The sequence below is a fragment of the Panthera tigris genome, chromosome C1 (assembly GCF_018350195.1).
Source record: "Panthera tigris isolate Pti1 chromosome C1, P.tigris_Pti1_mat1.1, whole genome shotgun sequence".
Lineage (NCBI taxonomy): Eukaryota > Metazoa > Chordata > Mammalia > Carnivora > Felidae > Panthera > Panthera tigris.
The window spans coordinates 20,517,996-20,529,047 of record NC_056667.1 but is presented as its reverse complement, the minus strand read 5'-3'; the positions used below and the strand labels follow the sequence as shown (position 1 = coordinate 20,529,047).

The following is an 11,052-nucleotide window of genomic DNA, read 5'->3' as shown; positions in this document are numbered from 1 at the left end:
GGCCAGCTCCTAGGCGGGCACTGCCTGAGTCCCAGGAAATACCTACCACTTGACCTCTCGCAAGGGAGGGCATGTGCAGGGCCCTGTGGGAGATGAGCGAAAGGTGAAGCAGGGTGATAATTAACTGCCAGGGCCCATCCAAGGTACGGCCCCTGCCAGCCTCCCACACTTCTCTAGGAGCTTCATTTAGTCCGAGCTGCAGTCTGGCAGGGGTCAGGCCGAGGGTGTGGTCACTATGTCTTGGTCACACTCTGCGAGGGCTTTTTACAGAATGGCCTGAAGTGTCTTTCCTGGTCCCTCGGGGTGCACCCAGAGATTATTTGTCAATATCTTCGACCTGAGGTGGGCTCAGAGTGGTCAGAGGCAGGCGGGATAGGGATCCAGAAGTGGAGAAAGGTTGCTGGGATCCTGCTGTGCCTGACAACCCGCACCCAGTGGGTCTATCCCCAGGCAGGATATTTCCTGCCTAGAAGAAACCAGTCCCTTTCCGGAAGCCGAATGCTTTTCCAAGAGTTCTGCTAAATTTCGCTAGATGTTTAGGCACCGTGTCCTCATTAGGTGGAGTCAAAAATTTTAGTATTCTTAAGATTTTGTTTAAGAAAAGGAAAATAAACGAGGGGGAAATGCCTCCAAAATGGTAAAAAGAGACAGGGTTGGAAGAGTCATTTTCTTGAAGCACAACCAGCTCCAGAAAGACAGCCACAGCTGGTCCATCAGATCTTCACTGTTTGGACAACAGACCCGTCACCAAAGTGGCTCAGATGTGGTAGGTGGTGGGGAAGGGGACTGGGGGCCTGTCTCAGCCCTTCACCCTCCACCTCTGCTGCCACCGCAGCCTCCTGGGAGTGTCTCTTCCTGGAGGAGGAATAGCAGGGCTCCTGGAAAGTCCCATCCCTGCTCTGGGGAGGCCATTCGAGGCCAGGGTGACTCAGGGTCCTGAAGTTGTGTCAGTGGAAACTTATTATCCCCTTTCTGCCTGACCCCACGTCCCTTGGTGCCCAGAGGTGGCAAAGGGCAGCACGCGGGAGTCAGGCGGCCTGGAGAAGGACCGTTCCCCAGTTGGCCATCAACTTGCTGTATGCCCTTGACCACGCTTTTACTCCCTCCAGCTCTGGGCCTCTGTTTCCCCATCTGTTCAAGAAATTTGACTTTGATCATCTTTTAGGTGTTCCAACTCTGCATGGCATAGACAGTGGACCAACCTTTTTTTTTTTTTTTTTTTTTTTTTTTTTGGCAGCATAGTTTCCTCCTAATGAAGCCAGGCCAAGATTAAAATGGCCTTCCATTCCCCATGCGTCTCACTGCAAGCAGCAGTGCTGCAGATCTGAAGCAGGCCAGGGAGAAGCTGCTTAGGGTTTAAAATGTCAAACTCTTGATCCTTCTCACTGGAGGGGAGATGTCTCATGGATAATCCAGAAATGTGAAATAATCCAAAAAACCGTTCCTCCTGGGCTCTGGGTGGGAAAATAAATGAATGTGGGGGCTGGGTGTTTGAGCAGGTCACAGCTCAGTGAGATACATAATGGAGCCATCCAGTGAGGCCTGAACACAGGAGGAACTGGGATGCCATCCAGCCCCACATTCTGGCCACTCTCCCTACTCAGGGCTGGGAGTTGACAGCACTGTCCTCAGACTGATGCATTCAGTTGCTCCAGAGACATCTGTCCAGCACCCACTGTGACCCAGGCATTGGCGGGGGGGGCACCACAGTGAACACCACAGAGGAGGTCCTGGTCCTCAGGGGGCTTCCAGTTTAGAAAGAAGGACATTTGATAATCATTTGGTAACGATTGCTGTACAAAGGACTGCAAAAGAGGAAAAGGTAGGAGGCCGTGGGAGCCTGCACCAGGCTGACCAGATCCTGAAGCTGATGCCTGAAGGGGCATCAGCTAGACAGGGAGTGGGAAGAACGTTCTGGGCAGAGGGAACAGCGATGGGTAAAGCCCTGGGGTAGGAAGGAGCTCAGCTTTGAAAAACTGATAGGAGGACAGTAACACTGACCGAGCAGGCAGGGCAGGCAGGGCAGGGCATTGGAAGGAGTTTGAACTATATTCCAAGACCAGTGGGAACCATTGAGGAGTTCTCCGCTAGAAGGCGCCCTCCCCAGCCCCCCCCCCCCCCCCCCCACCGAGCAAGTATCAGGAGTAGTGGTTCAGCTCAGCCTCACATCTTGAGCCCCTCGATGCCCGTCCCAGTACCAGGCATAGGGGAAGCAAAGCAGACACGGCTCCTGTCCTCAGAGCTCAGCATCCACCCCAGGAAGCTAAAACCAGTACCTGGTGGAAAGTGGCAGGTGCCCAGACGTAGGGAGAAACAAAGCTTATGTACCAGGAAGGTGGGTGGTAGGGTCAGAAGTCATCTTTCAGAACTTCTGGTGAAAAAAGGGGCACATTATCTGTGCTGGGGCCTTCATGCAATGCTGCCTCGCTGACCCTTCACAGCAGGCCAGGAAATGGTTGCGCCCTCCCCCTGGCACCCCATCAGATTATCGAGGAAGCAGGTGCAGCTCTGAACCTTGCCAGGGTATCCACAGTTAGTGAATGGTGTAGTCAGGATTTGAACTCAGTATTGCTTCCCCAGAACCTGGGCACCCTGCCATACCACTCCCCCTCCAGCCCATGCCACTGAGTCACCATCCACCAAATGACAGATTGGACACTCCCTACAAATGTTTCTGGGTCTGACATTTTAAATGGATTTTGAGGTTCTGTGGAAGCATTTGAACTTGACCTTGAAAAATAGGCAGGATTTGGACAGCCAGAGACTTGGGGCGGGGGGGGAGGGCATTCCAGGCAGAGGGAACTGTGGGCAAGGGGAGGTCACACCCCACTGTGAGTTAGAAGAGGAAAGCTCAGGGGAGCCAGAGTTGGAAATGTGGGACCCCCTTGGTCAGAGAACTGAGCTGGTGGGACAGAGAGGGAAGGGGTAGGGGGTGGGGAGCGCTTGGGCCCCATCTCCAGTCCCTTAGATGGAAAGCAGAGCCAGGGAGACTGACTCCACACTGGGCCCTCATGACTGAAGATCAGCCCTACCTAGACCCTGGGGATGGGGATGGGATCAGGAAGGGCCCTCCAAGGTGCTCAGGAATGTCAAGTCCCCCTGTCCTCCCTATTCCCTCTCAGGCCTGGACCTGAGGCCAAGAGAAATGTCACAGGTCTTCCAAGGTTACACCAGCCTGGGGCCTGACCAGAGCAGGAAGCAGTTTCCAACCAAGGCCACTAAGCCAGCCAGGGTCAGGAGGCATGCCCGGACCTGGGCCAGGCCCCGGCTGCTCTGTGCTTTGTCTCTCTGTGTCTTGAAACCTCAAGAGGTCGCTTGATCTTGCCTCTGGCTCTGAGCAAGAAGCCCTCACGTCTGGGGTCAGCCGTCTCTCCCCGGCCTCTTGCGGGCTCTTTTTCACACTGTCCTCCCTCCCATCCTATTTCTTGCCTCTCGCACAGCCATTTTCAGGCCAGGCCTTCTCATTCTGAGCCCTCATTTCCTGGAAATATAATCTCTCTGTGAACATGCTCTCTCATGCTCCTCCTCCCCCATTTCCCCACATCCCTGTGGACCCGGAAGAACCTGAGGGGGTGAGGCCCCGAAACGGGAGGATCGTGGCAAGGAGCATGCGTGTAGGTGCAGACCAGCCTCCGTGCAGGGCCTGGTTCCATCCCTTACCAGTTGTGTGACCTGGTGAGTCACATCACCTTGCTGCGTATCTTGTAGAATTAATGAGATTACCCCTGAAGCCCTTAGCCCGGTCCCTGGCACACAATAGGCACGTAGCCAGTGGTTGGTAAATGAGTGGATAAATGCTTCCCACCAGCTGAATTCTGTCACCCAGTCTATGTGACACACACACACACACACACACACACACACACACACACCTCTGACCCTTTCCTCCTTGCTCCGGACTTTGTAGCCAGGCTTCCTTCACCTGCTGTCCCTGCTGTCTCCTAGGAAGGATTTTGTATCTAGTGTGGGTTTGGGGCCTTTGGTGGGAGGCTGTGAAACAAACACCACCTAGTTTTTGGCCGATTCGTCCCTGGAGAGGGGAGTGGTGCAGAGACAAGGTAAGTCCCAGGCTCCACCCCAAGGCCTCTGAAGCCTGATGGGCAACGGGACCCAGACTTCTAAATGACCCAGGTCAGCTAGACACGCTTCCCATGCGGTTCTTCGCACCAGTCCCCTCTCTCAGTGCAGATCATCTGAAAAAGATAGCCTTGGGACTTTGTAATACATCTTGGTTTTTTTTTCTCCCAGCAGATTTTCCATCTTTGTCATCATGACTTTTGCTGCCATAGTGCCCTCTATGCTAGAGGGCAAGGGGACGTAGGTTAATTCTGTGTTCAACACACACGAGCCAGCCACACCTGCCCTGGGCCAGGTATTGCATCTGGTGCTGAGGATACCACTGAACGAGACAAGCAATGTCCTGCCCTCATGGCGTTTACAGCCTATAAACAGGTGTTCATTGAAAGCCTCCATGTGGGCATCACTCTCCAGGGCAAGGACTGAAATAGTCCCACCAGATATACCAGGGGCCGCCCTCCTGAACCATGAGCAGGGCGAGCAGCAAGAGCTTCCTGGAGGCAGAAAATGGGTCTTGAACAAATTTGAGGCTCCAGAAGCTGTAGCCTTGGGTCAGTGCAGCCGGTGCCTGCCACAGCTCTGCCCTGAGTCCTGCCCCCAGCCCGAGTGCATTCTCCCCTTTGTGGCCACCAAAGTGCTTGTTCAGCATTTCTGGATGCATGGTGTCTGGAGCCCCCTCCCCACCCCCCAAATATTTACTGGATGAATTAATTCAAGTCCATTTGCTCCTGTGACTCCGTTGCTTAACATCTTTTGATTGCATCCTCTCTCCAGTCTTACAAAATAAAGGCCCAGCTACCTAGCCTGGTATTCCAGGTAGTCGGGTCTTTTTCGTCTCTGACCTCCTCACACACTCTCCCTTTCCAGCCCTAGAATGTGGAATTAGGAGGGAGCTTTCCGGGGCAGCCTTTCCTCTGGCTGTCCCTGGCCTGGGCTGCCCTTTCCTGCCTACCATCCATCTCCCACCTGTCAGTTCCTATCTTTCATTCAGACATCACCTCCTCCAAGAAGTGTTCCAGGATCCTTCCCAGGCGCACTTAATCTCCAGCCTTTTATGCATCCATGACAGCCCTTCCTGGGAATGTCCTCCTTATCACGTCCTCATCGGCTCCTTTAGACTGGCTGCTCGTCTCTGTGCATGTTCCCTGCCTTCCCTGATGTCTCATCGTGCCTAGGACATTGTTTTTTGCCTTGAGTCAAAGAGGAGCATGTACAAAACAAAACAAAACAAAAAACAAAGAGGAGCATGTAGACCATAGAGAATTGAGAGAGGGAAAGGTGAGCACTGGGAGTCGGTAGGAGACCATCTCTCTCCCCCTTGCTGTCCTCACAAAGGTTCCTAAGATGGGGCAGGGGAGGGGTGTATGAATAAACCAGTCTGAACTCTGCAGGCTAACTAGGTTTTTGGAGTTCTCCAAGTACAACCCCGCCCAGTTTACAGACAGGGAGGGGGACTCGCCCAAAGACACAACAGCCACCCTAGCAGGAAGCATGGAATGACAGAGCCAGGAGGGGCCCTTGGGGATCACTCGGTCACGTGCCCAACATATACGCATCGCTAGTGCCCGCCTGCGGAGTCACCTCTGATCAGGAAGGCAGAGAGTACGGGTGTTGGGTGTAGAGCCTCCTAGGACTGGTAAGCAGTGTGCAGCAGCAAGGTGGGAGATACACACAAGCTTGGTGGGTGACCATGGATACGAACCCTATTTGGTCCCCATAGCCTCCCCCTCTATGCCCAGCAGTAGAGGAAGTGGGGAAAGATCCCTAAGGAGAGAATGGCTGGCAGAGCCAGAATTTAAGGAGTGCCTATGGTCACTAGTGGACACAGATTTTGAAAAAAATGTTCTGGAGTGGGGAGGAGAGCCACACCCACACCCTACAGCCGGTCCGTCCCGCCAGACTGCCTCCCATCTGTCAAGTGTGGTCTGAGCCCCCAGGGAAGCAGTATCCTCTCTACATTTGAGGGACTCACAGGCCTGACTTTGCCTGAAGATGTCAGAGGGGTTGCCTTTGGGCAACTGTCGTTCGCCTCTGACCCCTTTTCTTTGGGGCCTGAAGATCTCTTCCATTACCTATTCAACCCCCAATTTTACATAGAAACTGAAGCCCAGAGAGGGAAAGGGCTTGCCCTGGGTCACACAGCAAATCAGTCTCTCCAACTTCCATGCATTCTCTGTGCCTTCCGCTCCACTGCCTTGTTTGGTGTTGAGACCCCCTCCTGGAGGGCAGAGACCAGAAGGTGGAGGTTAGACCAGGGCTCCCAGCCCGGCAGTTAGTGGGTGTGAATACATGTCTGCTGGTTGCTTAAACGAAAACACAAAACATGTGCTCCTTTGCGGGGAAGAGCAGCCTGGACAGCCTGATATCTACATGACCTGCAGCACTGTGAATCCCTGCTCCGCTATCCCTCCATGCTCCCGGTGCCAGCCCCTACTGACCGGCAGAGACCATTTCATGCCTTGGCACCTCAGACGGTAAAACTGCTAGAGCGCGAGGACTCAGTGGAACGTGGTTCTGCAGTTGTTCAGTATGGAGGCACTAAAAGGTTAAGTCTCATGAACAATGGCTGGTGTCCTGGGGCGCCAGGTGCATGCTGGCACTGGGGATGTAGAGGTACCACACACAGGTCTCTGCCCTGGAGGAGCGTGGAAGGGAATGACAAGTGCACCAGTAGCTATGGTAACGGGGTGGTCTAAGGAGGCGTCCTGGAGATGTGCAAGACCTGAGCTGGACCTTGACATGCTGATTGGACTTACACTGGTCGTCGCTCTGGCATTGGGTCGGCACATATTCTTGACGCCGGCATGTGCTGGGCGCTGCGCTCAGCAGTGAGTTGAAGAGCCATAGTCCCTCCTGCCAAAGCTGGGTTGGGTGCCCCCTCTGTGCTCCCTGAACCCCACCCCCACCCCCACCAACGGCTGCCTTTAGCACAGCCCCCATCTCCTGACATTTGTAAATTGCCTGCTTTGGCGGTCGGCTTTGCTTCTGTCTCTGCTCTGTGAGCCCCGCAAGGGCAGGGGCCAGATCCGTCTCCTCTGCTTTGTCCCCAGTGCCCAGCACAGGGCCGCCTGGCATGGCAGCATTAGTTTTGTTTTGTAGAAGTCAGGGTTCTACATGGCTACAGCATCCTCCCTTCTCCCCGCTCAGGAACCTCTGGTTGTGATTCTCTCCCCATCCCCCAGATTCTGGCCCAGTCCCGAAAGCTGGGGAGGGCAGAGGGAGGAGGAAGGTGAGACAGCGAGGGCTGAGCCGAGGGGTGAGAAAGCCTCCCTGCTGCCTGGCCGCCGGCACCACGGGAATGGTTCTGGCAGGAGCTGCCTGCTGGGCTGAGATCACCATGGAGACCTGGCTTGGAGAGGGTCACTGGCAGTGGCTAAGGGCCGGAGGGGGCGGGGGTGACAGGGATTTGTGCAGAGGCTCCCAGCCTGCCCCGGGGCCCTTAGGGGGAGCAGAGAAGACTGGGGTTTGGTATGGTCCACTTGCTGAGTGGTTTGGAGCAGCTGGTCCTGAATCTCCCCCTCACTTGTCACCCCAGCACACTATACACGTCTCCCCAACGGCGGTTCCTCAGCTTGCCAGCTGTTCCTCAACTGCAGTAAGGCTGCCCTACAGATAGGTACCCCCAGGCCCCAGCTGAACCCACCCGTTCCCCCAGATACAGTAGTCCTGTGCCCTCGTGGATGCCCTGCTTATCCCTACAGCTGTTCCTGTTTGTCACCCTAACTGGAGAACTGACATCCATTCCCAGCAGCACCCCCTGCCCCAAGAGCTGCTCTCCCACCGTTCACCCTAGTTCTAACACAGCTGGCCGGGCCCCTGACAGGCGCACCCCGTCCCCCTGCGGCTGATCCACCACCCTCCCTCACTGCAGGGGACCTGACGGGCTTCGCGGGCTGCAGCTCCTGCCCTTCCCCTCCCGCCTCTGCTTGCTGCCTGCCTGGGTGATACACCGGGATGGGGGCTGCCCCGGCCTTGTGAGAGCCCACCTGGCTCCCCTGGCCCTGGGGGGAGTCCTGGCAAGTCCAGCCTCAGGACAAAAGTCTTCCCCAGGGCCGACTGCCCAGCAGACAGCAGCCGAGGCTGAGCAGAATTTAAATGTGGCCCTGTTGCGAAGGGAAGCCAAGAAAGGACAAGGGAGGAAAGGCTTTCTGTGGCCGCCTGTTTCCTGCAGGGGTGGGGGAGGGAGGACGGCCCGCTGAGGGGTCTTAGAAGGCAGTTTTAGAACCCCCCGCCCCTTATTTCTGGTGGGATGGGTCACTCACCAAGTGTGGGATGGGAATTTCAGGGCTCTGCGAGGAGGCCCCCAGAACTCAGAAAGTGCCAGGCTAACGACTGCCGGTCTTGAGAATAACCCAGCCCATCCCTGTCCCTCTGGGCATCTTCCCACTTAGCCCCAGCAAAACCTTGGGTTCTGAATGGGGAAGTCTGGAGAAGGGGTACTTCAGGCCTCCAATGTCTAGTGATCGTAGAGACTGGGAACTTGGGAGTTTCTGAGCCTCAGGAGGGCGAGGGGTACAGCCAAACACTGATGGTATTGTGCTGGGCAATTTCTTTCTTCCTTTATTCAGACAGACTTCCTCCTCACCTCGAGCCTCTGTAAGGAACAGAATAGCATTGGCGGGGGGGGGGGGGGGGGGGGCTGAGAAAGGGTTGGAATTAGAAGAAACAAAAGTGCACGGGTGTGCAGTTCACACCTGTGCTGTGCTCAAGCCCTGTCTTCCCCACCGTGTCCTTCCTCAGAACAGAATTCCTAAACTCATTGTTGGACGAGGAAACTGAGGCTTGGGGCACCTAGCTGGCCCAGATCCCAGGAAAATAATAACGACTTGTAATTAGGATCCTTTATTATGTTTTATGTACCAGGGTTAATCTACCTTAAACCACTGAATCCTCCCAGCAAACATATGGGCTGGTTTCATTATCCCCTTTTTTACAGATGAGCAAACTGAGGCTCCTAGAGATTCACCGACTTGCGCAACGTTATAGAGCTATCCGGTAGTAGTGCTAGCATTTGAACTTGGTTGTGTCTGACTCAGGAGCCCAAGTTCTTAACCAACGGCACTGCCTGGAGCCCTGACTCCTCTCCTTTACCTCTCAGTGGTACGGGCCTTAGATACGAACCTACTTTACAGATGGGGAAACTGAGTTCAGAGAAGGCCAGAAGCAGTCCATTGTCGCGGGGGCTGGGGGGGGTGGGTTACTCTTTGGAGTTTTCTGGGAGAAGGAACGATGTCATTAGCTTCTCCCAGGATGCTGGTAGGAAGTGGGTGGGGGGTCCCACTCTTAACATCCCTGTTCTCAGAATTCCATGTCTGTGCCTACAGCTGACTTCTGCCTCTTTTGTGTTTCTTTGCAGCTTTCAGAAAACCAACGCCAAGACCCCTCCCAGCGTCCACATTGTCCTCTGGCAGGAGCGCCTGCCCCTCTGCCTCCCGCCCCCCCCCCCCCCCGTACCCCTTGCACTCCCACCTCCCCCCACCTCTCCCTGCCCATCTCCTCCACGCAGAAGCCGAAGGTGAGCCCTTTCTGCACAAAACCAGCAATTGTAAATACTTTTTAAAAATGTACAAAACTTAAAAACAAAACACAGTTTTAGAAAAAGACAAAAAAAAAAAAGAGAGAGAGAGAGAGAGCGAGCGTGTGCAAGAGGTTGCGAGCGGGGCCCCGAGGTGTCCAGAGCCCCTGCAAGTATGCACTGAGAAATTTATCTACAGGTCGTTTGACAAAAATGAACAATATCCTATTTATTGTATATACTGTTTTATTATAAATCGTGGATTGTATATTGCATTCTGTAAACCTGCTGTGGTCCCGTGGTGTGCAAATTCGCATGGTAGGGGGGAGGGAGAAGAACCTCTTGCGGGAGCTTTTTTTTTTTTTTTCTTTCTTTCTTATTTTTCACTCTTTTGGGTTTTCTCTTCTGTTGTTGTTGTTGTTTTCTGTTTTGGCAGGACACACCCAAAGATCCAAGTTTGTATTAAAAAGAAATGAAAAAAAGCAAAAAAAAAAAAAAAAAAAAGCCACCTTGTGTCTTGTGAAAGGGGGTGAGTGAGGGTGGATGGAATTGGAAGAGGCATGGCCGCGTTTTGTCAGGCACTGGTTCCCCAAAGTTGAAATACCTTCATGTGTCCCCTCCCTCTGAGTTCTCCCTTCTGCCTGGGATCAGAGTCAGCTTTGCATCTGGGAACCGCCCCCAGACCCCACTCCCAGATTACCGCCCAGGCCCTGGGTCTCCCTTGCCCCTGGGGTTCCCCGGCCAGCTCCATAGGCCTTTGTGGTCCCTGGTCCATGCATTATGTCCCAGATCCAGGCATTCTGCCTGGTCTTGGTCCTGGGTCTCCCCTGATCCTGAGACCTGTATTCTGTCCCACGCATCAGGACCCCAGAGTACAGGGATGCTTGCCTCTAGGATCCCCTGTTCTCCCCCCAAGTCCTCTGCTTCTGGACCCTTTCATTCCATCCTAGATCTCAGGTCTCCTGACTCTAGTCCCTTCCTTTGTACTATGTCACCCCAGCCTTTGGTCCCTACAGTTCTACCCTGGTTCAGGGAACCTGTCTTTGAGATACGCGTTCCATCCTAAACCCAAGAACCCTTGTGGGATACACCCCTTCCCCACAAGGACTGGAGTACTCTTGCTTGCGTATCTCCCATTCACCCCAGGTCTTGGGTCTCCTTGGTCTCCGGGCCCCCCATTTTGCCCCAACACACCTGCATTTGCACACCTGTGCAAATTCCAAAGTTTGACTAAGCCAGTAACCCTGATACTTTTTTTTTTTTAAGTTTATTTATTTTGAGAGATACAGAGACAATGTGAGCAGGGGAGGGGCAGAGAGGGAGGGAGAGAGAGAGAGAGAGTGAGAATCCCAAGCAGGCTCCGTGCTGCCAGTGCAAAGCCAGATGCAGGGCTTGAACTCAGGAAACTGTGAGATCACGACCTGAGCCAAAACCAAGAGTTGGACACTCAACCAACTGAG

At 54.2% G+C, this 11,052-nt stretch overlaps 1 protein-coding gene across 8 annotated transcripts in view; it reads left to right on the top strand.

Moving 5' to 3' along the window:
• AHDC1 (AT-hook DNA binding motif containing 1) overlaps positions 1-10,845 on the top strand; it is a 65,010-nt gene extending 54,165 nt beyond the window's left edge. For all 8 annotated transcript variants that reach the window (XM_042995779.1, XM_042995786.1, XM_042995778.1 and 5 more), the window contains one exon: positions 9,434-10,845. The gene's annotated coding sequence lies outside the window, so the exon portion shown is untranslated. The remainder of the gene's footprint in view (positions 1-9,433) is intronic.
• Positions 10,846-11,052: the final 207 nt, after the last annotated feature.